Raw genomic sequence first — 26944 nt, forward strand, 5'->3', positions numbered from 1 at the left:
AATTATTTTTTTGGTGGAAGGAAAATTCGAATCACTCCGGAGCCGTACTGCACTCTTCGCGGCAGGTGTGCTTGCGAAGTCTTTGACGCTCTGAGGTGGAATATGTTCCTTACGACATAAATAGAATTCTGGGGGCTTCTTCATTCAGGTTGGAGCTTTGAGTGGCAGCGTCTCCAGGAGAATCACTCCGTTGGGTAAGTATCAACACATTTGAAAATGTCAGACGGGGAAGAAGAAGTGTTCTCTCTGGGACTTGGACACCTGGTGTGAGAAAAATCTAACAGAAAGGTGATGGCAGAGAAAGAAGGGTAGAATTCTTACCCTTTCTGTGTAATCCCGTCAAGCAACACCGAGCAAAGCAATAGCTTTTCCTCTTACGTATTCAGCGGCCTTTCGCCATAATCCGTGGGGCACGTTGGCGTGGAAATACTAAGTTTCTTAGGTGTGAACGGGTTAAGAGCATTATAAGCTTTGTATCATGCAACTCCATCAGCATAGGGGTGAGTGGCTAGTGGGGGCAGAGAAATCAGGATCTGGGTGTCCTATGGAAAGCCAGGAAGAGGAGGAAGGAAATGAGTGAATTATTCGCTCTGTACTGTGTGCCTGGCACAGGGTTTGAGACATGGCATCACGTGAACTTCGCATTTTTATGAGGTCAGAATTACCGTCTCATTGTAGAGAATGAGGAAACTGAGTCCAGTGAAATTTAACTAGTAAGTGACAAGGGTTAGCTTTGAAACCAAATTGGTCTAACTTTACATTTTATTTATTTTTTGAGAGACATAGGGAGACAGAGCACAAGTTGGGGAAGGGTGAAGAGAGAAGGAGACACAGAATCCGAAGCAGGCTCCAGGCTCCGAGCTGTCAGCCCAGAGCCCGACGTGGGGCTCGAACTCACAAACCGTGAGATCACGACCTGAGCCGAAGTCAGACGCTTAACCGACTGAGCCACCCAGGGGCCCCCAAATTGGTCTAACTTTAAAGCTTAGCTTTGCCCGGGGTGCCACACGGACCCACGGACCTCAGATGGGCTCTATCACACCTTCCCCGTCCCTTCGTGATGGAACCATCCGCAGCCCCGGAAGATGAGCCGCATGGCTTCAGGTCGAATGGTGGCCTCACCTTAAAGGTTGAAGCAGAACCCGGCTCCTCCGAGGGAGGTACAGTTCACTTTCCTTCCAGTGTCCCCTGTCAGAAAGGCCCCCGGATGGGGGCATTGCAAACCTGCCCCCCAAGGCGATCTCCAGCTCAGAACCTGCATTTACCCACAACTGGAGTCCTCTGTGACACGTCCCTGTCTGTCACCCCTCCAAGTGACACTTCAGCTTATCCTATCACCTCCATGTCCAGAAAGCCACCCACCCATCCCACCCCCCTGTCACCCCACCGCCCCCTCCCTGCTCTGAGGGTCCTGCAGAGCATGACTCTGGTGGCCTCCTGCCTCCTAGTCATCACCTCCCAATGCTGGCCTCCATGCGGCTGCTTCGAGAGCGTTTCCCTCCCGTCACTCGTGCATTCCTTCATTCATTCACTCGTTCAACAAATATTTTCCAGTGCTTTCTGTGTGCCGGGCACTGTTTTAAGTGGAGATTCATTAGTGATAAAAATAAGCGAGGGGGCGCCTGGTGGCTCAGTTGGTTAAGCGTCTGACTTTGGCTCAGGTTATGATCTCAGGGTTCATGAGATTCAGGTGCTCTGTCTCCCTCTCTCTCTGCCCCTCCCCTCCTCGCACATGTGCACTCTCTCTCTCTCTCTCTCTCTCTCAAAAATAAATAAACATTTAAAAAAAAATAATCTACAGGGGCACCTGGGTGGCTCAGTCCGTGAGCTCACCGTGGCTCAGCCGAAGGGACTGACTTCGGCTCAGGTCATGTTCTCATGGTTGGTGGTTCGAGCCCCGCGTCGGGCTCTGTGCTGACAGCCCGGAGCCTGCTTCGGATTCCATGTCTCCCTCTCTCTGGCCCTCCCCCGTTCATGCCCTGTCTCACTCTCTCTCTCTCAGAAATAAATAAACATTAAAAAAAAATTTTTCTAATCATCCAGAACCCCGACTTCCTGAAGCTTACACTTTACCCAAGGGGAAGCAACCAGGCAAATAGATAAGTATGTGAAACGTACAGGAAGTTGCACTGTGACAAGGGAATGACACGTTAGAGAGGTTGGACGATGTGGCGTGGCCGTGAGCACCTGCAGGAAGTGAGGAATGAGCCGTGCACGTATCTGGGAGAGGGCTGCTTCGGCCTGAAGCGACCCAAGTGCAAGGTCCTGAGATAGGACAGCACTCAGGGCGAGCACGGTCCCGGAACAGCAGTGAGCCCAGAAGTGAGGCCAGAGGGCCCGAACCCAGAGAATGGGGGTAGAGTAATGGGAGACACCTTTGGGGGGGGGGCCTGTTGCCACCTGCTGAGCCAGCCCCTCCCACAAAGCAAACATTCTCCTGGGCATTTTGCATTTGTGGACCCTCAACGCTCACAAATTGACAACTCCAGTCTCCAAATGCAGATACTGAGATCTCATTAAGTTCAATGGCATGCCCAAGGTCACACAGAGCAGAACGTGTCTAATTTCATCGTGCTCCAGCTGCTTCCCTGTGGATCTGGGTTCCTGCTGTGCTATGAGGTCAGGACGCGGCTTCAGCAAAATGTCCTTAGCCGTAATGTCGCCGTGGGTTGGATCATGACCTCCGTTCTGAATGGTAAAGAGCTGCTCAGAGCAAGCCGTGGGCTCGGACCAAAATTTCACCCTGGACCACAGCCAACAGTGGGGCTCTATGCTTCGATTATGCCGAAAGCCCTGGGGCTCAATGTCCAGGGCCCTTAGTTGCCCCAGTGTGCGATGGGATTGAACTTCACCATCTAGTCTCTGGCTTCGAGGGGCCCTTGGTGGCTGTGTGGTCCAACGCCCGCATTTGGAGCGGGCGAGACAGGCCCAAGGAGGAGGCACGACCTCCACGAGGCCACCTAGTGGGTCAAAGCCAGGGCTGGCGCGTTCAGCCTGGCACGGCCTCCCTCCCTCTACGGAAGGAGTGTGTGAATTACCCTGTCTTAACATGGAAGCATTAACCCAGCAGGGAAGACAGAGAAAGCGTGGACAGGGGGTTCCAGCTGACTCCTTGGAGGAACCTTCCCTGCCTGGCATCCTGATACAGCGGAAGACACGACTAAGATCCTGAGCGGAGGCGCTCGTCTGGCCACTGTGTCCTTTCCCCCCCACCCCCGTGCCCGGAACCTCCCCTCCCGTCAGCCGCTCCCAAGGGCGTCGTCCCATCTGCTGGAGACAACAAACGGACTCCTCGGGCAGGGCCACAAATCTTCATTAGGATGGTAACCGTCATCAATGTACTGGAACCGCAGCGGTCTGTTAGCACGCCTTGGTGGCGGCGTGATGGATGACGGTCCAGCCGCCCGCCCAGCTGCCAATGAAGGCACACGGCCGCTGGCAGCGAGGACGGGGGCTGGCCAGGGCGGGGGTCTGCTGCCTCCTTTTGTGCCGTCGGTAGAGCTACCCCTGGGGACCGGGAGGTGCAAAGTCCCCTCCATGCATGCAAACCAGGCCGGGGTGGGGGACGGGGGGGACACAGGCGGGCTTGCCAGGAAAACCCAGGACACCCAGCGAGCTCCGAAACTCAGATGTTGGCAAGGGAGTGTGTCCCGTGCACTGCCTGATACGCACTCCCTTTGTGTCCGAAGTTCAAACGGAACCGGGGGCCCTGTATTTTGCTTCGCTAACTCCGGCCCCCCACAACCTGGCCCGCGTCCCCAAGCAATAACACCGGACGCTCGCTGTTCGTCACGTCCCCAGGCCACCTGCCCAGGCTGCTGGGAGCTGCGCTCGGACAGAAGCCAAGGAGTCCTCGGCATCTGGAGTCCAGGAGTCCGGGAACCTCGGGCAGGCGCAGTCAGGTCGCGAGGCTCGGGCAGAGGGAAGGAGCCACCTGGTCCAGTCGAGGCCGTGGGAAGCAAGAGACGGGGGCCGATGGCATTCCTGAAGTTCGCTGCATTCCGCCAGCTCGTGCTCGGCAAGGCGTTGCCAATGCGGAGGCAGGAGAGGCACGGCCTCTGTCCTGAGGGAGGGCCCGGAGGACGCTGCGGAATTTCCCACCCTAATTACCCTGGACTCACCCTCAGTCGCTGGCCGTGTCGTCCCCGCACCTCCTCGCGCCCCCGAAATCAGCTGCTAAGCCCTGACCATCCCTCACCTGCGATGTGTCCCGCGTCCAACAGCACCGAAGCCACCCTGCTGCTCTTTGCTTTACGTCCTCGTTGCCTCCACCTCGGAGGCACTGCCCTCTATAAATGTGCCCGTCTCAGGTCACAGGCCACCCCCGCGCCACCTTTCTGGCTCTGAGGCAGCGCAGGCCGGCTGGACGCCCAAGTCCAGACGCACTGGCACGGCATTCAGAGCCCCCCCCCCCGAGGTGCGTGCGCCCGCCTCGTCTCCCGCCAGTCCACAGTGCGCACCCCCATGCTGCGGGCACCCGGGATGACGAGCTGTTTCTGCCAAGTGACCCATTTGGATTCCTTCCTCCGGCTCCTCTTTGGAAGCTGGGACTCCGAACACGAAGGAGGGAAAAGCTTTAGCTAAACCTTCAGCCGCCCCCTTAGCGTAGCATGGCTTCTAGGAGGGCTCCCTGTGACCCACCGGGGGTGTTTCGCGACCCCCTCCCCGACGACTGAGACTCTGTGGCTTCGGTCCTGCCCCGGAAAGCTGGTGTCGGTCCGGGTAGAGCCCGGCCCCCTGCGCTGCTCAGGGAGCCGTCTCCCCTCAACTAGAGCCATCGGTCATCCCGACACCAGCCCCAGACCACCCGGTTAGCAAGAGAAGGGGCTCGGTTTCCACCTCGGCTTCCTCATTATCTTCTCCACTGCACAGAGCCCTTGGGGGTCGTCCCCGGGCCCCCCCATCTGTGCAATTACACCGCAACCCTGCACGCCCCACTTCTGCCCAGTGTCCCTCAACCTCTTCGTCTTCCTGCCCTCACTAAGGTAAGAGCTAACTGCTCTGGGTCACAAATCCCAAACCTCTGCGGCTTAACACGGTCGAACTTCCCCATCTGCCCGCCCTGCTCCTGTCCTTCCTTTCGATTGCTCTTTTCTTTTTTCATTCTTCTTTTTTTCCAATTGCTCTTAATCTAAAGAGGGCTCGTGGATAAACTTCCCCCACGCTGATCTCTAGGCCAGACTCTGCCCCCCAGGCCCCCGAAATGCATACGCTCACGTCACGTCTGCTCATGCTGCGTGGGCACGAACAGAGGCTGGTGACAAAGAAGCCCAGAGAGGGTGGCCCGGCACCAGCAGCCAAGACAGCACTCTGCTCGTGCTGTCCACGATGGGCACGCTCCTCCTGACCCCACGCTCCCACCCCATGTGGAGCCCCGTGGGGGTGCGAGGCTCCCCGACGGCAAAGGGGGGGAATGTGTTGGACCCTGAGACGTGGTTCCAAAGCTCCGGACTTGGAACCAGGACGTGCCAACTGGGCTCCAGCCCTGCCACTTTCTACCACCATCAGTGAAATGCTATTTTCCTTCCTTCTCCCGCGAACTCCACTTCCCAGCTCTATAAAATGTGGCCCCAAAGATTGGAATCTACAGAGCAGTGTTGAGGAGGAACAAAGAGAAACAATGCAAAATCAGCACCCCGCGGACCTGGAATGGAAAAACGCCTCTGGCGATCCCCAGCGGTCCAAGACCCCTTTCTGGGGTCCCTTGGTCCACGTAAACGCGCTCACCTCTTCGACGATAAAGCTGTGGGCAGGGGCACTCAGACGTCATATCCTATCAAGCGCTGACCAAATAGAAAGGAACTAGCAAGCTGGAGACTTCAACATTATCTCTGTTTGGCTTTCCCTCCAACAAAACTTTGAAGATGTTTTCTTTTGGTATTAAGCCACTTGATCTCAACTCAGTGTTCCGTGGCCTCAACCGCCCTGGAGTTCTGCGGTTTGCATGAGTTGGACCAGAATCTGTTGCCGGATTCTGGCAGGCACTCAAGGTGGGCCTTTGAAGGCAGGAAAGCGCCTCGGCTGGCGGGGGCCTCGGGCACGCCCGGAGCCCCACGCTTGTGGGAAGAGGCTCGCTGGGCAGAACGGCTTGGCGGGAGTTCGAGACGGTTTCCTTCTTGCCTCATGACCTGAAACCAAAGCAGCATAAACCAACAATGTAATCAGAGCGCTGAGAGGCTCTCAGAACTGCATCCAATCTATACAATACCCAGGAAGAAATGCCGGAGTATCGGAGGGGTCGACGTAAACTCTACTAGACTCGCAGCCCAGGTCCCTGAGCCCAGTCCTGAGACCCAGGATAGGAGCCCGGGGGGGAAAGAGGAGGCTGTGTCCACAGCAGTGAGGATCTCGGGTTCTACAGCGAAGGTGCCAGCATTTACCTTCTGGGTGCCGCTCGTTAGCCGTGTGGAAGGGAGCATGTGGGTTATGTAACCCCTCTGTGACCGAGTACTCCCGTGTCTAAAATGGAGATCAAGGGGCGCCTGGGTGGCTCAGTCAGTTATGTGTCTGACTTCAGCTCAGGTCATGATCTCACAGTTGGTGGGTTCAAGCCCCACATCGGGCTCTGGGCTGACAGCTCGGAGCCTGGAGCCTGCTTCGGATTCTGCGTCTCCCTCTCTCTCTCTGCCCCTCACCTGCTCACAGTCTGTCTGTCTGTCTGTCTCACTCTCTCAAAGATAAAAAATAAAACACATAAAAAAAAAAAAAAACTTGGTAACGGAGATCAAAATAAGACCTGCATCATCACGTTAACGTGAAAATTAGACGAAAGCAATCCAGGAAGCTCTCAGAGCTGGCGTTCGGCAATTATGCGATGAGGCTAGTTGTCAACATTATTGGCATTAGTACGACGAGAGGTGTCCTTGTTTGCTTACTGATGCTCTCCCTGAAGACCGACCTGCCCCCGGTCTGTGCTAGACCCCAGAGGTGGAGATACTCTCCCGCCCGGGAGCTGCCCACCGTCTGCTCAGGGATCAGGCGAAGTAGAGAAGATTCTGCTTTGATCCAAGTAGCTCCAGACGAGGTAACAACGGCAGAGATGTGAGCCCCTACCCTAACCTGCGGGCAGGTTGCTCCCACACTCTTCTAGCCTCCAAAGTCCCATGGTTGCTGCTGGAGGAAACACACAAGCCCCAGGGTCCCTGCGTGCAAGGAGAGGGAACAGGTGGGGTGTGAAGGGGCTGCTTGGGGGGGGGGGGGGGGGCTCAGTGATGACTGCAAATACGGACCCGGACCTGCCACCCACCCTCTAAAGGTAGACCAAGAATAGTACCCTCTCAAAGCTAGAAGATACCGCCAAGGAGGACGTGGGGAGCCCTGGATAGTTCCAGGCAAATATCAGTCGTTTTTGAGACCAAGATTTCCCCCATACAAGCTGGACCACTAGAGAGAGGCACCCAACCTCTCCGAAATTCATCATCTTATACATAAAATGAGAGTAATAACACGTTCATCATATCCTGCTGTGATAATTACATTAGGGAATGTCTGGTTATTTATCTTTCTTTTTTTTTTAACCACGGTTGGTGCCACACCATAAAAAGTGTTAAGCATTTATCAACAGAAGTGGGACAGCAAGAAAACTAAATACACAATAAAGGGGAGAGGGGCGCCTGGGCGGTTCCGTCGGTTAAGCGACCGACTTCGGTTCAGGTCATGATCTCACGGTTCGTGGGTTCGAGCCCCGCGTCGGGCTCTGTGCTGCTGACAGCTCAGAGCCTGGAGCCTGTTTCAGATTCTGTGTCTCCCTCTCTCTCTGTCCCTCCCCTGCTTGCTCTCTCGAGCTCTCAAAAATAAATAAAAACATTAAAAAAATTTTTTTAATACTATAAAATAAGGCATAACAAAACAGAAGTGTGTTTGTGAAACATTTGCTTCAGTTGTCTGGTAAACAGAGAGACCCCAGGATCGTTGCTCCAGACTGAAATGCGTCCCCCCAGCCCCCCACCCAGAATTCAGACGCGGAAGCCTAACCCCCAGGGTGGGCTTTCTTTGGTGATGTGACCCTTTAGGAGACAGTTCAGGTTAAATGATGTCATAAGGGTGGCGCCTTGATCTGCTAGAAGTGGTGTCTATGAGAAGAGACCAGAGAGACCAGACTCTGTCCCCACCGTGTGAGGACACAGCGGGCAGGCAGCTGTCTGCACGCCAAGAAGAGAGCTTGCGCCAGAAACCAGGCCTGCTGGCACCTTGACCCTGGACTTCCCAGCCTCTGCAACCGTGAGCACGTACATTTCCGCTGTTCAAGCCCCGCAGCGGTGACATTTCACTGTGGCAGCCTGAGCAGGCTAGGACAGCTGTGATAAAGGACTCACGTGCCCCACGTTCAGGGAAGCCTGGAAGCCGCAAAGCAGCTCAGCCCATCGCCTGGCTGGCTGGACTGTCCCGTCTAGCAGGCGTCCAAGGGGACGCCCGCCTTTGAGCCAACATCAGAACGCCGAAGCTCCCTCCTCTCCCGGGCACTGGGTCTCTCTTGCTGTGAAAAAATGCTTCCTTTGAGCTGAAACCTCTCACCCGGGCGTTTCCGGTCACTACCACACACTCTGAAGCTAATCTAGTTTCCATTCATGTATTTCGATGTTTGATTTGAGTTCTCAGAAGTCCTTCCTCCGTGCAGACCTCTGACCTCGCCCCCGGTGGAGCCGGGAGCCGCTTGGAGCAGGAACCCCCATGAACCAATCAGCTGTGACCAGGGACAGGGTCACGTACGAATATGGCAGCTCCCGTGGGAGCCAGGTAGCAGGAAGGGAACTAGCAGGTGTCCACGGGAGCATGTGCTGGGAAGTAAAAACTTTGGACGGTAGTGGGGGGGGGTCAGGACACGCTGGCAGCCGGTCCGGCATTTAACAGACTGACCAAGGGAAGAGAGGGGGCGCACTGGAGAGATTCAAAAACCATGAGCTTTGAACTTGGACCTGAGCTGCAAACCTGCCACCTATTTGCTGTGTGACCTCGGGTGAGTTATTAACGTCCCTGATGCTCAATTTTCTTGAAGACTGGAAGGGAGAAAATGGTACCCAACTTGAGCCTTTCTGACCCTCAATCTTTTTTATCCATAAATGGGAAAAATACGGTCCCTCATTCGAGGGATGCTAGTGAGAATTCAAAGGGAAAATGTGTAAAGTCCCTGGCACATGGCTGGTCCTGTGTAAATAAGAGCTATTAATCGTGCTTCTCCAGGCCACACCGAAGGACACAAGGAAGGGTAAGAGGCTGGAAGTTACAAGGAGAAGTCTTTCCGTTTAATGAGCAGCCAGCGTGCACGGCTCAAAACTGGAAAAGGCTGCCGTGCACACAGTAAGCTCTTACTTACAAAGAGGCAGCGTGGCATAGGGAAAAGAACATCGGCCATTCAAGGGCATCTCGGTGGCTCAGTCCATTAAGCGTCCAGCTCTTGCTTTTGGCTCAGGTCATAAACTCATGGTTCGTGAGTTCAAGCCCTGCATTGGGCTCCGTGCTGACAGTCCGGAATCTGCTTGGGATTTTCGCTCTCCCTCTCTCTGTCTCTCTCTGCCCCTCCCCTGCTTTCTCTATCTCTATCTCTCTCTCCCTCTCAAAAATAAATAAACATTTAAAAAAAATTAGTCCACCTGGATTTCTGCACGTCTCGCTAATTTCAATGGTAAGCTTCTCAAAACGACTGCTAAACAATTTCAACATGCCATAAATAGAAAGGCAGCCTGCTGTGCAGTCAGTTCTTCTAGATTTGAAAGCTCAGCTCTATCATTTATTCATTATGGGATCTCAGGTGAATTTATACTCTGAGCCTCGGTTTCTACATCCGTCAAATAGTTATAAACTAGATCAACTTGGAAAGTGTGTCAAGATTATAGTTGTGAACTCATTAGGTTGTGCAGACCCTGCTGTAGGGTTTAGCACACAGTGGTGTTCAAAAACTTAACTTTTATGGAGTTATACCATGCATATGAAAAGCGCACAAGTTTTTAAGTGGACAGCTCAGTGAATATACCAAAATGAACGTGTCTGTGTAACTAGCACCCAAATAAAAAAAAATGGCATATGACCAGCACCCAGAAACTTTCCTCCTGCCTCCTCAGGATGCTACCCACCCCCCGCCCCCCCTTCTTGACTTCTTTCCCCATAGATTAACTCTGCCTGCGTTGGAACTCTATGTAAGTAGAACTATACGGGAATGGAATCTTCTGTACCTGGTTTGTTTTACTCGGCATTTAATTTGTGTGATGCTATTAGATGTGGGCGTAGTTTATCCTTCATGCATTTTATTATTATTTTTCAATTTAGCCTGTGGGTTGTCACTGTAAAACAATAATGGCCATCAGGGAAAACTTCCTAACGGCTCAACCAGGATTGCACCAAATGATGGCTGCAGTTCAAAAAAAAAAACCACTCGTTTGATATTTTGAATCACAGGATGATTCACTAAGTTTCCCTAGAGCATAATACATGATATGTGCACATCTTTTATAATAAATGAAATAAACCAAGCTGTCGCAGCCAGCAGCTTAAATAAAAGCAGGCATATATCAAAACCTCCATGGACTCCAAGAAGAAAGGTCTAATTAGAATCAGGGGAATACACGTTGCCCATGCAAATAGGTGAGAAAAGAACCGAAATTTCTCTAAAGTCACCGATGGAGTTGTAAGGAATGGGCAGGTGTAAAACACAGTCGAAAGAACATTGACATTGATGGAACTCGTATGGGGCCCTTAGGACGCCAAGGACAAGGTCCAAGGACAAGTGACCTTGGGCAAGTTACTTCACTTCTCTGAGCCTCGATTTCTTCATATGCAAAATTAAGATAATACTACCTACCTCTTAGGCTTGGTTTGGAGATAAAATCAAATTCAGTAACTGTGTGAAATATCAAGTAGGCACTTACATTATTAACTAATGAGGAAAATGCCACTCCGTATCCACGGCTCCAAACTTGATTTTTATGTTTCTAACTAAATGGTACGATGAGGCCAGAGGTTGAAACGTACTTATCTCCAGATCCCAAGGGCTTAGGGTGGGGGGGACCGGAAGTAGATGTTGACTTGAACCTTACTTATCATAAGGTAGATGTGTGGTTGTGCTTATGTACTTGGAGGGAAGACAGTGACACTAATGTCTAGTCGTACTCCTGTATGTCAGCCATTGTGCCAGTCACTTCGCTGTTCTGTCATTCAGTATTGATAATAATTCCATGAAACAGATTTTTATAGACAAGAAAACAAACCTTTCTAGGTTGAGGTCAGGCGTCAGTTACTCTAGGATCGAGATTGGGAGCAAAAGAGTATCCTTCCAAATGCTGGGTTCCTTCCACTCACTGGTTCCCCACCATCCCTCACCATCTTGTCTGCCCGCTCCTTCATTCATGCAACCAATCAATCAACAAATATTTCTACAGCGTCCCCCATATGCCAGACTCTCTACTTCTATAAAGACAAGAAAAGACAAATGAAGTCTCTGCCCTCATGAAGCTTACATCATAGCTGGGAGAAGCTAAGTAAATAAGTAAGATTCAGGTGGTTGATCTCTGAAATATATGGAGAAATACAATTCATAGCAGGGAACCTGGCAAGTAGGACCTTTCTGCAGAGGTGACATCTGAGACGAGACCTGAGGAATGTCCTCCGCAGTGGGTCCAGGGGCATTTCCTCCCGCCCTGCTGCAACACTCTCTCAGTTGTTCCTGAACTTGACCCACGAAATACTCTAAGCCATCCCAGGCCTCCCATGGGGAGCAGTTTTGAAAGCTGGATTTACAGATCAGTAGGAACAGATCCCGGTCTGCCTCCCTGCCAAAGTCCCGTCAGCACTTACAGATGGTTTTCACAGATTGCCGCTTCCCTATCTGTCTGGTCTGGCCTTCTCCGCTCAAGGGAGCAAACAGTCTATTGGAGGTGGATGACTGGGAAGGATTTTCTGAGCATCTTTTATGCAGCAACCGACCCTGTTGGTTTTTACCCCTGTGAGAGCCCTTGACTTACATTCTTTTATCTTCTTGTACCTCTGCCTCCATCGGGAAAAGAACCGCCAGTGACGGAGCGCCTTCTGTGTTCCAACCACCGCACTTCACATACTTATCTGAAAATGCCTTTAGTGATGAGACCCTGGCCATTGCACTCTCATGTTTGGTGACACAGTGTTGTACCTGGTCACAAAGATGGAGGTTGATCCTTCCTCTACGGAAGTATTTATTTGCAAAGAGTGGGAATTCAGGTCCATCGCCAGAACATCTGAAGGCAACATTCTCACCACTGAACATGTCATGTAATGCTAGGTTGTTGTAAGAGAGATGCCGGGCCCAAAGAGGAAGATGAATGTCAGCTATGAGGGAGAAACAGCCTGAGTGTTGAAGTCAGACGGGCCTGGATTCTAAACCTGCTTCACCATAGCCATGTGATTTTTAAGAAATTGCTCAATGTCCCTAAGCTTCTATTTCCCCATTTGAAAAATGAGGTTAATGATATCTGGAGAGGTTTAAAATAGGAATGAAAAAGGTTGGTCCTAGCCAAAGCACACAGTAGGACAAATGTGTCCAAAAGAGAGAATGGCAGCCATGAGCAATATTGACACTGGAAATTTACTATGATCCAAGGCCTGGCCATCAGTTTTGTGACAATAACATGATTTTACAGCCAACACCAAAAGTGCACTTATCTCTCAGGACGGAATCACACTTACCAAGATCCCTGGAATGAACAGAATGTCAACTTTTAAAATGATAAGGAGGACTTTAGTTGTGATCAGAACCTCAAGGTCACATCGGTATGACCACCGCTTTCCCCCCATTGGAAAACACACAGAAAGCCAAACTATAATCAAGAGGTCCTTGCGGAGATGCTGGGCTCTTGTGCTCTAATGCTTTGGACCTGCTCAGAATATAAGGAGAGGCCCCCAGCCCTGTGGGTAAGACTGAGTATCCCCTGAAAGAAGAGAAAAATCCCATCATCTTGAGAAAAGGTAGATCTTTGAGGAAGAAACAGAGTGTGGGAAGATGGCGCTTTTTCCTGTCCTTGAGACTTGCCTTTGGGTCTACGTTGGACGGACCAAACATTCAGTCTGAAACAAAGAGAAAAGAATAGTCAGTAGCCCTGATGCAGTCTTGACTGGTGGCCTTAGCAGCCATGATTGATGAGGGGTTCTAAGAGGAAGGAGTGTCATCCCTCCGGTGCTGTAAACTCTAGAGGCCCACCTCAGCCTCCAACCCTGAGCCCCCTCCACCCCTCAAATATGCAGATAGATTCACCCTCCACTGTCAACCCCAAAGGATTCGGCTGGATGTTATAAAGTGTGGGGCCACTTCTCTTCTCCACGTACACATGCCTCATGCAGAGTGACGCTCTGTGCATTTATGCAGGTTGATTTGTCGCTATGTTTTGCCCTTTCTGTAGAGAATTTGGAGGCTGCAAACATGGATACCTCAGCCTAAAAAGTGGATAAAACCTAGGAGCCTAGAGACGAATCCTGGTATAATCTTACTACACTGGGAAAGGCAAAATGCTTGTTTAGTAAAGAAGGATGTAATAAGGACTGAAATTACTTTCTTAAAATGTCCACAGGACCCATGGTGTGGACAAAGGATCTGATGTGTTGTATAGAACCCAAAGAAGGAGAATTAGAGCTGATGGACAGAAGCTACACTAAGATGGGTTTTTATCTCATCTTAAGGTAAAAAATGGGCAGGTCCTTATTCTTGGTAATGAAGGGTAAAGAATGACTCCCATTGTCTTCCTGCCTCACCTTTAGTTCCTGCAAAAAGTTCTCGGAGGAGCACAAATCTGAGTCTCAAGAGGCAGACAAGCTGACAACGATGCGGGGAGGCGACAAACGCACCAACATCGCTAAGGGTGTTTCATATCTGTTGCACTATTATCATGAACAGGTTCCTGACGAGAGCCTTACAGACCTCCTCTCACTTAACCTGCGCCAGGACCCAAAGTTATAGGTACCATCACTCGCCCCACTTGAAGATGAGCAAACAGGCTTAGAAAGGGCACATGACGTGACAAATCAACTAACTGAGCAACTGGACAAACCAAGGCCTCTTTGAGGCCTTAGCCAGTAAATCATACCTACAGAACACTTGTTGGGGTTGTTTTCAGTTGACTGAGCCACTTCATGAAATGTTTCAGGAGAAAGACTTGCTACTGGGGATCACCAGGCCATGCAGAAGGGTGTTGTCCTGGGGTCCAGCCAACAAGAGTGCTGAGCAAATGCCCACCCAAGGGCGACACCAGCCAGCCTCCACTGGGTTACTCCACCAACCTCCACGTATATTTCTTTCTCAATATTTGTTCTGTTGCTTGGTACACACGTACCCATGCTGAGATTAAAGAACGGGATGTCTTCCAGAGATGTAACGAGGAAAGAAGATCAGGAAAGAGGAAATACCTGAATCGTCCCTTGCCAGGACACCGGAAGCTGCTAAAGGTTGGACCTGATGGCGATAAGCAGAAATGTCTGATGGCACAGCCTGGGTCCAGGTGGCCAGCCAGAGTATTCAGATGAGAGTGACTATTTTGAGACAGCAGAAGTTCTGAAAGATCCCTCCAAACAGAAGCAGTTCCTCTTTGGAGACTACCTGTCACACTTTGTAAGCCAAAGCCATACTCAGTACAAAGAATTTTGTATCACCTGCTCACAAAATTTGAGTATCGTCCAATAGCTTTCAGTAGAAAGCTGAAATGTCTTAATCTGACACACATCATCCACATGTTTACCTCCTACAGTAGCCTCTGTCCCCCTCTTCTACGTAGTCACACTTGGCCCCGGCCACTCTAAGTTGCAGGCAGTTTTGGAGCTCAGTTCCTGGTAAGTTTCTCTGTTCCAGTTCTGAGTCAGATGCGGCAAGCACACAGTACCATGTCCCCAGCTGAAGACGGGCACAAAGAATAGACAGAACTCATGGAACATCTGTGTGAGCCTGAAAAGTAAAGAATAGCAGGCAGAATGGGGAGAAGCTTAGAAGTAAGAGTACCATTGACCTGACAATATGTTTACCATCTTTTTTCTCTAGCATTCCCTGGCTTGGATACGTGTCAGCAGCCCAGAAGTGCAGAACAGGGCACAAACAGAGAAAGGTCCAAAGGAAGTCCTCTAGTTCTGCTCTGAGGAATAGAAGAGGGAGCTCCTAACACTTGAAGAGAGTATTGAAATCCCTGGGTTTCCTGCCACAGCCTCCAAGCAGTCCCATGTCTGCAGGGACCGTGGCAATAACAGACTCCAAGGGAAGAAAAGCTTTCTCCCCAGTAAAGATATGATTCCAAACAGGTAAAGGAAACCCAATTGCTTTTTTTTTTCTCTCTCTGGTTCTCTCACCACTTGATCCTGAATGCGGGCACAGATACAGAAGGGTATGGCAGAATAGAATAACTAAAACACAAGCTTTCTACCCAGAGGACCAAAACCAAGGAGACCCAAAGAAACAGACAATACCAGAGAGATAGGAGAGAGAGGGACTCAGGAAAGCAATCCCCTTATGTTGTTCCTAAACCCTGTGCCTCGCCCCTGAGCTGCACATGTATAGCAGATCTTATCCTAAACAGCATACCAAAAAATTCAAGAGCTGAATAAAAGAAGAGACACTACCACCCAAACTGCAGAAAGACCACTGGGTGGGGCGCATGCACAGAACAGATCTAAACTCTACTGCAAAAGATCTGAAAATAACACGGTACTCAAAATGTCTAGGATGCGGCTCAAAATTACTCAGCAAACGAAGATCCAGGAAAATTTCAACTTACATGAGAAAAGACAATCACCAAAGGCCAATGTCAAGCTAATACAGTTGTTGGAATTATCTGTAAAGACTTTAAAGCGGCTATTACAAAAATGTACTGGAAAGCAATCATAATGCTCTTTAAACCAGTGGAATAATAGAAAGGCTCAGCAAAGATGCAAAAGAAGAACCAAAAACTATAGAAAAATAAAATAAGAAAATAGAAACCCTCCATGAATCAGCTGAATAGTAAAATAGAGATGACATAGGAAAGAGTTATAAAATTCATCCAATCTGAACAAGAGAGAGAGAGAGAGAGAGAAATTATTTAAAAAATGACCAGAGCCTCAGGAATCTAGGAGATAATAAGAAAGGTCTACATTTGTGTCATTAGAGTCCCAGAAGGAGAGTGCATTACTGAAAAGTATTTGAAGCAATATAGCTGGAAAAAATCCTCAATCTAACATGCACCTACATGTTTGAGAAGCTAATTGAATCCTAAATAGGATAAACTCAAAGAAATGCACATCCAGACACATCAGAATCAAATTCTTGAAACACAAAGAAAGATCTTAAAAGCAGCTGGAAGAAAACCATGTGCTACCTACAGAAAACAGTGATTCAAACAATTGTGAATTTTTCACCAGAAAACATGGAGGCCAGGAGCAAGTGAAACAACATTATTTTAAAGTACCGAATGAAAAGAATTGCCAGCTAAAATCCTATGCCCAGAAAAATATCTTTCAGAAATGAAGATAAAATCCAAACAGTTTCAGATGGTACGAAACTAAGAGAGGTGCCTGGGTGGCTCAGTTAGTTAAGCATCCAACTCTTGATTTCACCTCAGGTCAAGATCTCACAGTTTATGAGATCAATCCCCACATCAGGCTCTGCACCGACAACGCAGAGCCTGCTTGGGATTCTCTCTGTCCCTCTCTTTCTGTCCCACCCCGCTCACGCTCTCTCTCTCTCCCTCAAAATAAATAAATAAACATTAAAAAGAAAAGAAAAGAAAGCTAAGAGCATTCATTGATAGCAGACCTACTCTAAAAGAATTGTTAAAGTTCTTCAGACGGAAGAGAAATGAGAGCAAAAGGAAACTTGTAACATCAGGAAGGAAGGAAGGACAGCCGAGAATAATATCCGAGTCAGTGTGAGAAATCATTCTTTTCTGATAGAATTCTTTAAAATATATTTGGCAGTTGAAAGGAAAAATCATAAGATTGATGGCTTTGTAAAGTATGTTGATTATAGTATTTAAGACTACTATAACATAAAGGGGAAAGGGTTATACATAGTGGCAAAATTTCTACATTCTACTTAAAGTGATAAAACATTAAGAGTATACTATGAAAAATTGAATGTGGATATTATAATACCTAGAGCAAGGGTTGGAAAACTATGGCCGACACGCCAAATCCAGCTTGCCATCCATTTTTTCTAAGTGATGTTTTATTGGAATATAACTATGATCACTCACTTACATACTGTCTGAGGCTGCTTTTACACTCTAATGGTACAATTGAGTAGTTTGCAAAACAGGCCACATGGCATGCAAAGCCTAAAATAGTTACGGTCTGCTCCTTTACAGAAAAATGTGGCCAAACACTTAAAAAAATTATACAGAGAGTTATACCAAAGGTCACTATAGATAAAATTAAATACTAAAAATTGTACAAATAACCCAAAAGAAGACAAGAAAGGGGGAAACGAGGAACAAAAAAATAGAACAAATAAAACAAACAGTAAAAGGAAAGGCATACGTAATAATATGCCGTTGACACATTAAATGTAAAGGATCTAAACATACCAATTAAAAGGCAGGTATTTTCTGAATCTATTGAAAAGAAATAACCCAACTGGCAAAAGCTGCCAGAACTGAATATAGAAATACACAAATCCATAACTATCATTGGCAATTTCAACCCTCTTTATTCAGTAATAGATGGAACAAGTTGGCAGAAAAATAGCAAGGATATAGGAGAGCTGAATAACTTCTTCAGCAAACTGGATCCAACGGACATTTATAGAGCACTCTACCAAACAGTAGCAGTATACGTGTTATTTTCAAATATTCATGGAACCCCATCAAGTGTCATCAAACGAACCTCAACACATTTAAAAGCATGGAAATCACACACGTTCTTTGACCGTAGTGAAATGAAGCCAGAAACCAATAACAAACAGGTAGCAGAAAAATCCCAAATACTTGAAAACTAAAACTGCACTTAGAAATATGGGTTAGAGAAGAGGTCTCAGAGAAATTATAAAATATTTTTAACTGCACAAAAGTAAACTACAACATCTGATAATGTGTCGGATGCAGTTAAAACAATGCTTAGCAGGAAAGTTATAACATGAATTTAAAAAGAAGAAAGTTCTCACATTAATAACTGAAGTTGTTGCCTTAAGAAACCACAGACAAAAGAACAAAATAAACTTAAATCAAGCAGAAGGCAGGAAATAATAACAGAAATCAGTGAAACAGAAAGCAGAAAATAGAGAAAATCAATATACCTGTTTTTTTAAAGATTGATAGAAATTACAAATGTGTGGCAACTCTCACATACACACAAAAAAGACACAAATTACTGATATCAGGAATAAACCAGGGAATTTTAATACAGACCCTTCCCATCTTAGAAAGATAATAGGACAACACTACGAACAGTAATATGAACATAAATTCAACAATTTCTGTGAAATGGAACAATTACTTGAAAATCACAAATTACCCAAATTTACAAGAGGAAATAGAGAAACTAAAGAGTCCTATAACTATGAAATTAATCAAATATGTAGTTTAAAACTTTCCATGAAAGACAAGTCCAGGCCCAGAAGATGTCTCTTACAAATTTCAGAAACATTTAAAGAAGAAACAGCATCCATGCTACACAATCTCTTCCAGAAAATAGAAGAGGGATCATTTTTCAAGACAAGCATTACCCTGATACCAAAACCAGACAAAGACAGCACCAAAAAAGAAAATTAGTGACCAAGAATCCTCTTGAAAAGAAACTTAAAAATCTTCGACGAAATAATAGCAAATCAAATCTTGGAATATGTAAAAAGAAGAACATACCATTATCAAGTGGAGTTTATCTCGTGAATGCAAAGCTTGTTCCATATTCAAAAGTAAATCAATGTAAGCCACATTAACAGTCTTATGAAGAAAAACCACAAGATCATATCTCACAAAAAAGGCAAAAAATCAGACAGCCACGTAGAGGAGAAACATTTACCTAGGAAAACAATAAACTAGCAATTACATTTTTACAATGAAATTTTACAGTATTATTTCCTCCTGGAAATCTTCTTTGAAACTCCTTGTGTCACACGTCCATTGAAAACACCACTGCCGCATTTCTCCATCAGGGCATTTCCTTTGAAGAGACTTTTCAAAACCTTGGTCAATGGGCTGCCTCTCATTCAGGAGGTGTATTACATGTAATGATTATCCTTGATATCTTTCCTACTCAGAGGAAGCAGACTCCTTTAAGTTTTACAGGAAAGTGGGGAAAAGATGTATGGATTAGTGTATCATCATCAAGATGGCAAGACAGACTTTACAAAGTGATGTGCACATCAGAGGTGATTCCTCCTTCATTTCTGAGCTCAGCTTATTTTTACTATGTCAAGCACATTAAACTTCAAAGCTTCAATATACTCCTTAAATATTCAATTTATACATTTCACAGCTTCTCAACCGTCACATGATCTGGAGCCACTCACCAGGACAGCTGCCTCTGCTTTGGGCTCACCTGGATGAAACTTGCCTCCTTTGAGATGTTCTTCCTTCCAACCTGATTAGAACAAAGAAGAGAAAAAGGGGGAAGAGGAAAGATCTAGTAGTCCTTTAGAGCAAGTGAGAGGTGGAAAAATGGAAGGACATACAATGATTAGGAAAAGCAGAGAATCTTTGACCTACATGCATTTTAATTGAACAATTCTGGAAGTTTCACAAAAGAGGGAAGTTCTGGAAGTACCCTGCTTTATGAAGGGAAGTTTTGGAACGTCCACAAAGTTCTGGAAGCTATAGAGGAGAGACATCTGCTCTAGAGTAGTTCTGCGGCAATGCTCACGGGGAGATACACCAGGACCCATGGCGTTGCCTTGCAATGAACTTTTTACGAGTTCTCTCTGGTTGCTAGGTATGTGTGAAACATTCTTTCCTTGGGTCAGAGATTTTATTACCATCCCAATGGCCAGCAACCCGCTATAATAACTGATGGAAAACATTCGCGCAATATTCAAAGGGCTGACTGAATAAACAGCTCATAACAGCAAGCCACATTTCTGGGGAGAAATCAGAGCAACCGCTCCCCATCCAAATAGTCCAGAGAAGAGCACAAAAGTAGCAGGATAAAGATGCCAGTCCTAGTGAAGCCAGCTCAGGACCGCCCGCCTCCAAAACCAACATGCCCAAGAAGTAGAGTTTATCCCAAGACGGGCTTTGCTCGTGGATTCACCAGGACCTTCAGCAGCAAGTAGAGACAGAAGTCTCCTGGATACTGGTACAGCCAACGAATTCTATTTGGCCAAACTTAGGGTGTTGTGGTTAATCGCACTTGTCTTTGCCCAGAGCCAGTAACTGCAGCTCAAGTGTGGAACTTACTGGATTTTAAGTTGAGGCCGCGAGATCTAGTCGAGCTTCGCCATATTAGGGGAGAAAAAGTAAAAGGTGTCAGGAAGAAAAAGAGAGGAAAGGAACAAGCTACTGATCATTTAACACTTAGTAAATGTTTGTCTGTGTCTTAAGGATTCTACTTACGATGGTTGCAGTCAAGATAAGACTGAACGAACCTTGCTCTCTTGTGACTTCTCTTGGAAGAGTAAACCGCACAAACCAGAAGGACCTTAGAAACTGAGTGCCTTTAACCTTATTTTTCACCAGCGGCAGAAACCTTTGTTCAAGTGAAATCATCAAGCAACTCACCATAAGAGCAGATCTCTGAGATCCGAGAGGACAGGGACGCCCTAAACAAGAGGGAAAGCTGACCATAGACCCAGTCAAGAGCTCTGGTTTCTCTGTTGGTCGTGTTCTTCCTATCATGTCACACCATCTCTTTGTGGAGTAATCTTAACACACCTTCTCGAATTCACGTTGCATCTCTCCAATAAGATCAAAAGCCCTGAAGGCAAGTTTCAGATCTCACATACTTCTTTTTATCCCCCACGTCCCACAGACAGGAACTGACACACACACACCAAGACTCAAAATATATCTGTAGACAGACTCTAGGTACTTTAATCGTATCTACAGGTACAGAGCAAATTTGAAGTGTATAAAGTTGTGTTGGGGTGGGGGGATTTTATGCCTCTATCTGGGGGAGCTTCCATTTCGGAAGTAGGTGGATATGTTCTTTCTCTATGGGAGCAGTGTATCCTGAATGATCCATGGGTGCAGGCCATACGAGGAAAGGTGGCCTGCAAGGGTACGGCATAGGCTGGGAGGCCCTGCTGTCCCATCAAATAGGCTTGTTCCAAGTGATAGGTCCATGGAGGTGCTGCTCCAGAGTAGATAGACAAGCTTCGAGATAGAATAACTCGGTATTTAAGAGTTACAGAAGAGACTCTTAAATACAGAGAACAAACTGAGAGTTGCTGGGTGGGGGGATGGGCTAAATAGGTGATGGGCATTAAGGAGGGCACTTGTTGGGATGAACACTGGGTGTTGTAGGTATGTGACGAATCACTAAATTCTACTCCTGAAACCGATACTCCATGATATGTTAACTAACTTCAACTTAAATAAACAATTTTTTTAAAAAAAGATAAAATAACTTGTGTGTGTGCACGTGTGTGTGTGTGTGTGTGTGTGTGTGTGTGTGTGAAGCTGGGCAAACACAAAACTGCAGGTCGGGCAAAGATTAGCAAGCCAAGAGGTCCAAATAGGTCAGGATGTTAATTCAGCTAAGTTGGAAGAATTAGTTTATTAAAAATTAAAGCGTTCTAATATCGTCGCATCGTTAATTGCGTAACCATGTCTTCGAAGAGAATGATCAGTTGGCTTCTTAACTCCTCTTCCTCTCCCTTGACTGGGACATAATACGTTCCCTTGATGTGGAACATAACTAGACCACATGTGGGCTCGTGACACATGCAGGCCTCAGTTCAGCTCAATAAACACGTACCGGTTCATCAGGCTCTCTGCTAAGAAAGACGATACCAATTTCCCTGACTGCAACAAACACATAGATGCTCCTTTCCTTCAAGAAGAGGAAAAGCAAATCCCTGCCTTCAAAAATCAAATAGCCTCTTCAGAAACTGTGCGGGTAGTTTTAACACAGGGGGCGGTGCTCCCTAGCAGATGCCCCGTGCGTACATTTGTCGAAGGAATGAATGAATGATCGAGGTACAGTTTGGGGTGTCGAAGGAATGAATGAATGATCGAGGTACAGTTTGGGGTGGTGTGGGAGTCTAGAGGGGGAGAAATGAGCACAGCCTAAAGTAGGAAGTGATGGTCAGAAAAAAAAAATCATTTGGTACCAATGTAATAAGTGTAAAAGGACTCAACACTGTAGAGCCCTTCGTATTTTACAAAATTCTTTTGCGTGAAACAGCTCACTTACACTCACTACTAAGTAAGGAAGGCATAACTCTCCCTCGGTTTCCAGAGAAGGCACTAGAAAAGAAAAAAGCTGGCCCGGGTCAAGGTCGCCCAGCTCGTAAGAGTCGGAACTGGGACACAAACCCATTCATTCCGACTCTAAAGTTTGTGTGTTTCCCAGAAGCCCGTGCTGCCACTGAGACTCACCAAGTCTCTGTTCTCTTCAGGGAACCTCACGTTGAAGACGTGCTTTGCTCTACAGTTTCCAGTCGGCTCCTAAGGGGGCATTTGACCTCTCATATGGGATCGTGGGGAATCTTCCTTTCAAAATTTGGGGAGCCATCACCATGGGTATGATAGTTTCTTTTTCTTTCCCTAGCCCCATCACATAGAAAAAATAAATGGTGAAAGAAAGAAAGAAAGAAAGAAAGAAAGAAAGAAAGAAAGAAAGAAAAGAAAAGAAAAAGAAAGCAACATTAGCAGTAAATGATAACTCTAAGAAAATAGTAGACTACATTCCTTAACAAAAACACATTGAATGAATGCAGATGATTGTCGGTCACAAATACAGAGAGGTGTTTTTAGCAAAATAATGTCCCCAGGCACACATGCAATGTTCGGCTGTAGCTTGATCAACTCACCTATGGGGAGATATTAAACCACTGTTTGCAGTTTTCTGTGAGCACTGTGCCTCCTTGCATATAAATGAGAAATCGCTCGGGCTGTTAATGACAACTCAGAACACAAAGCATAGTGCTGTATTTATGAAATGGTAATTACGTTTGGAAAAGTCCCAGCCCTGTCTTGTTCTCCCCCTCGGAAGTCCTCCCCAGACACCCCAGCCACAGTCTTGTATCCAGATAGAGCAGGAATCCTAAAGCCCCTCCCTTTCCCGTGCCAGAATATTCCATCCATCACCTCATCCAGCCCGCTCCCCTCCCCTCCCACCTCCCCATGGCCAACCCACTCCCTCCTCCCCGTCTCAGCAGCCCAGATCGGGGCTCTCCTCTGTCCTGGGCTGTGGCCCTCACCTAGCCTCCCTGTCTCCAGCTCCTAACCCCGGGCCTTCCCCTGTGCTGCCCGAGTAATCCTCGAAGAAATCACAAAGGAGAGCATGGCACTCTCACCCCCACTTCGGAAACCCTCTACTCTTTCTTCTCACTCGGCTAGCTCTGCAGACAAGAACTTGGGTCCTTCACCCCCACAGCGTTACGCCGATAACACTGACCATATTTCTTTAATGGGAAAAATACATCATAAATAACAAAATGACAAGCATAATATTAACCGCAGCAATTTAACAGTTTTGATGTTGGGCTGTCTTCTATTTAACAAGTACAGACAGTGGAGTAGAAACGTTTATTTTTATTCTTCCCTGACAAAAAAGTCATGATTAAATTGACAGTGACTTTTCAATCAAGGAAATGCGCTATGAAGGAAAAACATTAGGAAAAGCTTTGCTCCTACTCTTGAGAAATAGGGGGGAAGTTTTGAAAATGGAAGTGTCCCCTTAACGCCTTTGTTATGATTTGGGGGCGGTGGGGGGGGGCGGGGGGAAGAACGTGAATTTGAAGATAGACGGGTCTGAGTTTGGTACAATTCTGATAGTTTAGGGATCTTTGGCCTTGGGAAAGTTATGGAACTTCCCAACCTTGATCTTCTTTCTTTGTGAACTGGGTATAAGATCTACCTGAAGTGTTCTTAAAAGGATAAAATTATATACGATGAGTTACACACCCAGCGTGCTCGCACAGGGAAGATCACGTAAATACAACTTATCATATTGGGGATTAATATCACCACTGTTATGTTCCCCCTCCCGCCTAAAAGCATTGCCTACATATCGCATCACTCTTTTCCTCAGCTGCTGTTATTTGTGCCAACTGTAGAAAAAAATAGATATAGTTTAACGACGTATCAGCAGAACTCTGGCTGTTTACAACATAAAAATACATTTTTTAAATACCAGTTAAAAAATTTTTTTGACGTTTATTAATTTTTGAGAGAGAGAGAGACAGAGACAGAGTGTGAATGGGGAAGGGGCAGAGAGAGAGGGAGACACAGAATCCGAAGCAGGCTCCAGGCTCCGGGCTGTCAGCACAGAGCCCGACGCGGGGCTCGAACCCACGGACCGTGAGATCGCGACCTGAGCCGAAGTCGGACGCTTAGCCGACTGAGTCAAAGAAAATCCCACCCTAGCCTATCTTTCCCAAGTAATTATAGAAGTTCCAAATTTACTTTTGCAAGGAAAATGTGTAGACGGCCGACCAGAAGCGAACGGGCTGGGATTGGATTGGTATTTGGTATTGCTCAGAGTCAAAATGAAGGACATAATTGTGTTGCAGAGGAAACTTAATAAAAGTCAAGATGGACTTTTATCCTTAAGTCCTCTGTTGTCTATCTTGTTGGACAGGAAGCAGTCGGACCTCTTCCCAAATGTGCCCTATGCCACCTCGATTAATTCAGCAAGCAAGACAGAATCGGCTGCATAAGTATCAGTCAGGGGCGGAATGGGGTGCTTTAAGGACAGTCCAAATCACGGACGCACTGTGCCAGGAGCCTTGTCAGCCAATCCTGGCACCTGTCCAAGAGATTTTGTCATTTTAAATTCATCAGCACAATCTCGCCCCACACTACCTGGGCCAAATGTGAGCAGAGACAGCGAAAGGAGTGCGCACACAGTTGCTCAGAGACGGCACGAACGTGGCCATTGCGACTGGGGTCTGATCAGCGCCTGGTGCCACACATCCGTGGGGCAGGAGGCAGGAGGGCGCAATGAGGAGACTTAATTACAACGTGTTCCAGCGGCTCATGGCGCTGCCGGGGGAGGGAGACCTCATGGGTGTCATGGCAATTACGGATCTCCACGCGCATTGGAAAATAACAGACTGTGACACCGACACAATGGTCACGTTGCCATCTCATCTCCACAGCGATTGGACATCCTGGGTATCAGGGCGGAACTGAATTAGGGGAAGAGATGGCAGGGCCACTTCCCAGCCCGGCTTCCCAATCCCTCTGTCAGCCGCAGGAGACACCTGCCAGGATCATTCTGGCAGCCCAGGAACCACACCCCCCCCCCAGCCCAGCCCAGCCCAGCCCAGCCCAGCCCAGGCTCCTGTCTCAGCAACCGACGACACCAGGATGGGTTCACATCAGCTCCCTGGCTGCCGACACCCAAGATGCTTAGAAAAATACAAACATGCGGGGGACTGTGAAGTGCTTATCCTGAACACACCCGAAGAGCTAAGCTCCCAGGACTCCTTTGCTCGGCCCTCTCACCTCACCTCATTCTCCGAACCCCTTGACATCACCCTCCACTTGCTGCGTGGCCTCAGGGAACTCCCCCGCCCGTCCTGGATCTCAAATCTCCTTCTTTAGTACGGGGTTAGGAGAAGCAATGAGCCTAGATCAGAATCACCTGGAACGTTGTTTAAAACTCCAGATTCATTTCCTCTACTGAATTGGTATCCTCGGGGGAGGAGTCTCAGGCATGTGGTTTTGGGTTTTTTTTTTATTTTTTTAATGTTTTTATTTATTTTTGAGACAGAGAGAGACAGAGGATGAGCAGGGGAGGAGCAGAGAGAGAGGGAGACACAGAATCGGAAGCAGGCTCCAGGCTCTGAGCCATCAGCACAGAGCCCGATGCAGGGCTCAAACCCACAGACCGTGAGATCAGGACCTGAGCCGAAGTCAGAAGCTCAACCGACTGAGCCACCCAGGCTCCCCAGGCACGTGTGTTTTTAACAAGCTCCCCACCTCCCAAGGCTGACAACTCTGTACCAGTCACCAGATCAGAAAACCAGAAAGGACGGGGTGACCCATAAGGGGCCATTCTCATTCCACAGCTCATCCAGCTGTTCTCCAGAGCATAAAAATACACGTAGGACAGTCCCCAGGTGTTTACACAGAAATGGTCTTACTGCAGCCCCTCTGAAGACAGGGTCCTGTGGCATCTCCTCAGGTCCCACCAGAAACACCACTCCGTGCAGGAGGCCCGCTGACCCCAGACCAGGACCCATGGCCCAGCCTCATGCTCCTTCCACTGCCCTAATCATCAGACCGTCTCATTGTCCCACCCCGTCCTCTCCCTCACGACTCTGTCTCCAGGGCTGACGCATGGTAGGTGCTCAATAAATACTGGCTGAATGAACATGTGACAGATGGCAAAACTGAAACTCAGGAAGGTCAAATAACTAACTCAAGGTCATAAGAATTTGAAACCAGGGCCGTCTAACTCATGAGATGGTCTTCATATTGTCTTCAATATTCTTCCAATGGCTGGCCTCTATCTTTGCAAGAGAGCTTGGCAGGCATTTGCTCAAAACACCGCCCCAAGTTTTCTTAGAAGTTAAACAAAACAACAACCACAACAACCATCCTAAGAAGGCTAGCCCACTCAGGAGACGTTGACCAACAGGATTAGAGAACTCAGGTCGTCAGGAGAGTCCTCCTGGTTGGGGAGAATGGCTTTCTGATCCAGCCCTAAGTAGAGCTCCCTCCCCACCATTGGCCAAGAGCCCTCCACGCCGTCTAGCCCACGTGCCGGTGTTTTGCCTGATTCCTCCTTAGCAATCATGACACTCCTGTGAGATATCCTGTGAGACAAAGATGAAAATCCCCATTTCACAGATGAAGATACTGAGGCTCGGAGGCATTAAATTCCGGACCAGGGCCCCTCAGCTCGTGGGCAGTGGAGCAAGCCC

General features: G+C 47.7%; 1 long non-coding RNA gene across 2 annotated transcripts in view; it reads right to left on the minus strand.

Moving 5' to 3' along the window:
* The window catches only part of LOC109268395 (uncharacterized), a 34812-nt gene extending 27703 nt beyond the window's left edge, over nucleotides 1-7109 (minus strand). For both annotated transcript variants that reach the window (XR_002080634.2, XR_002080629.2), the window contains exons 1-2: nucleotides 6381-7109; nucleotides 5728-6128 (exon numbers count right to left, since the gene is read on the minus strand). This is a non-coding gene — a long non-coding RNA (uncharacterized LOC109268395). The remainder of the gene's footprint in view (nucleotides 1-5727; nucleotides 6129-6380) is intronic.
* Nucleotides 7110-26944: the final 19835 nt, after the last annotated feature.

The sequence above is a fragment of the Panthera pardus genome, unplaced genomic scaffold, assembly GCF_024362965.1.
Source record: "Panthera pardus isolate Hobbes unplaced genomic scaffold, ASM2436296v1 HiC_scaffold_26, whole genome shotgun sequence".
Classification (NCBI taxonomy): domain Eukaryota; kingdom Metazoa; phylum Chordata; class Mammalia; order Carnivora; family Felidae; genus Panthera; species Panthera pardus.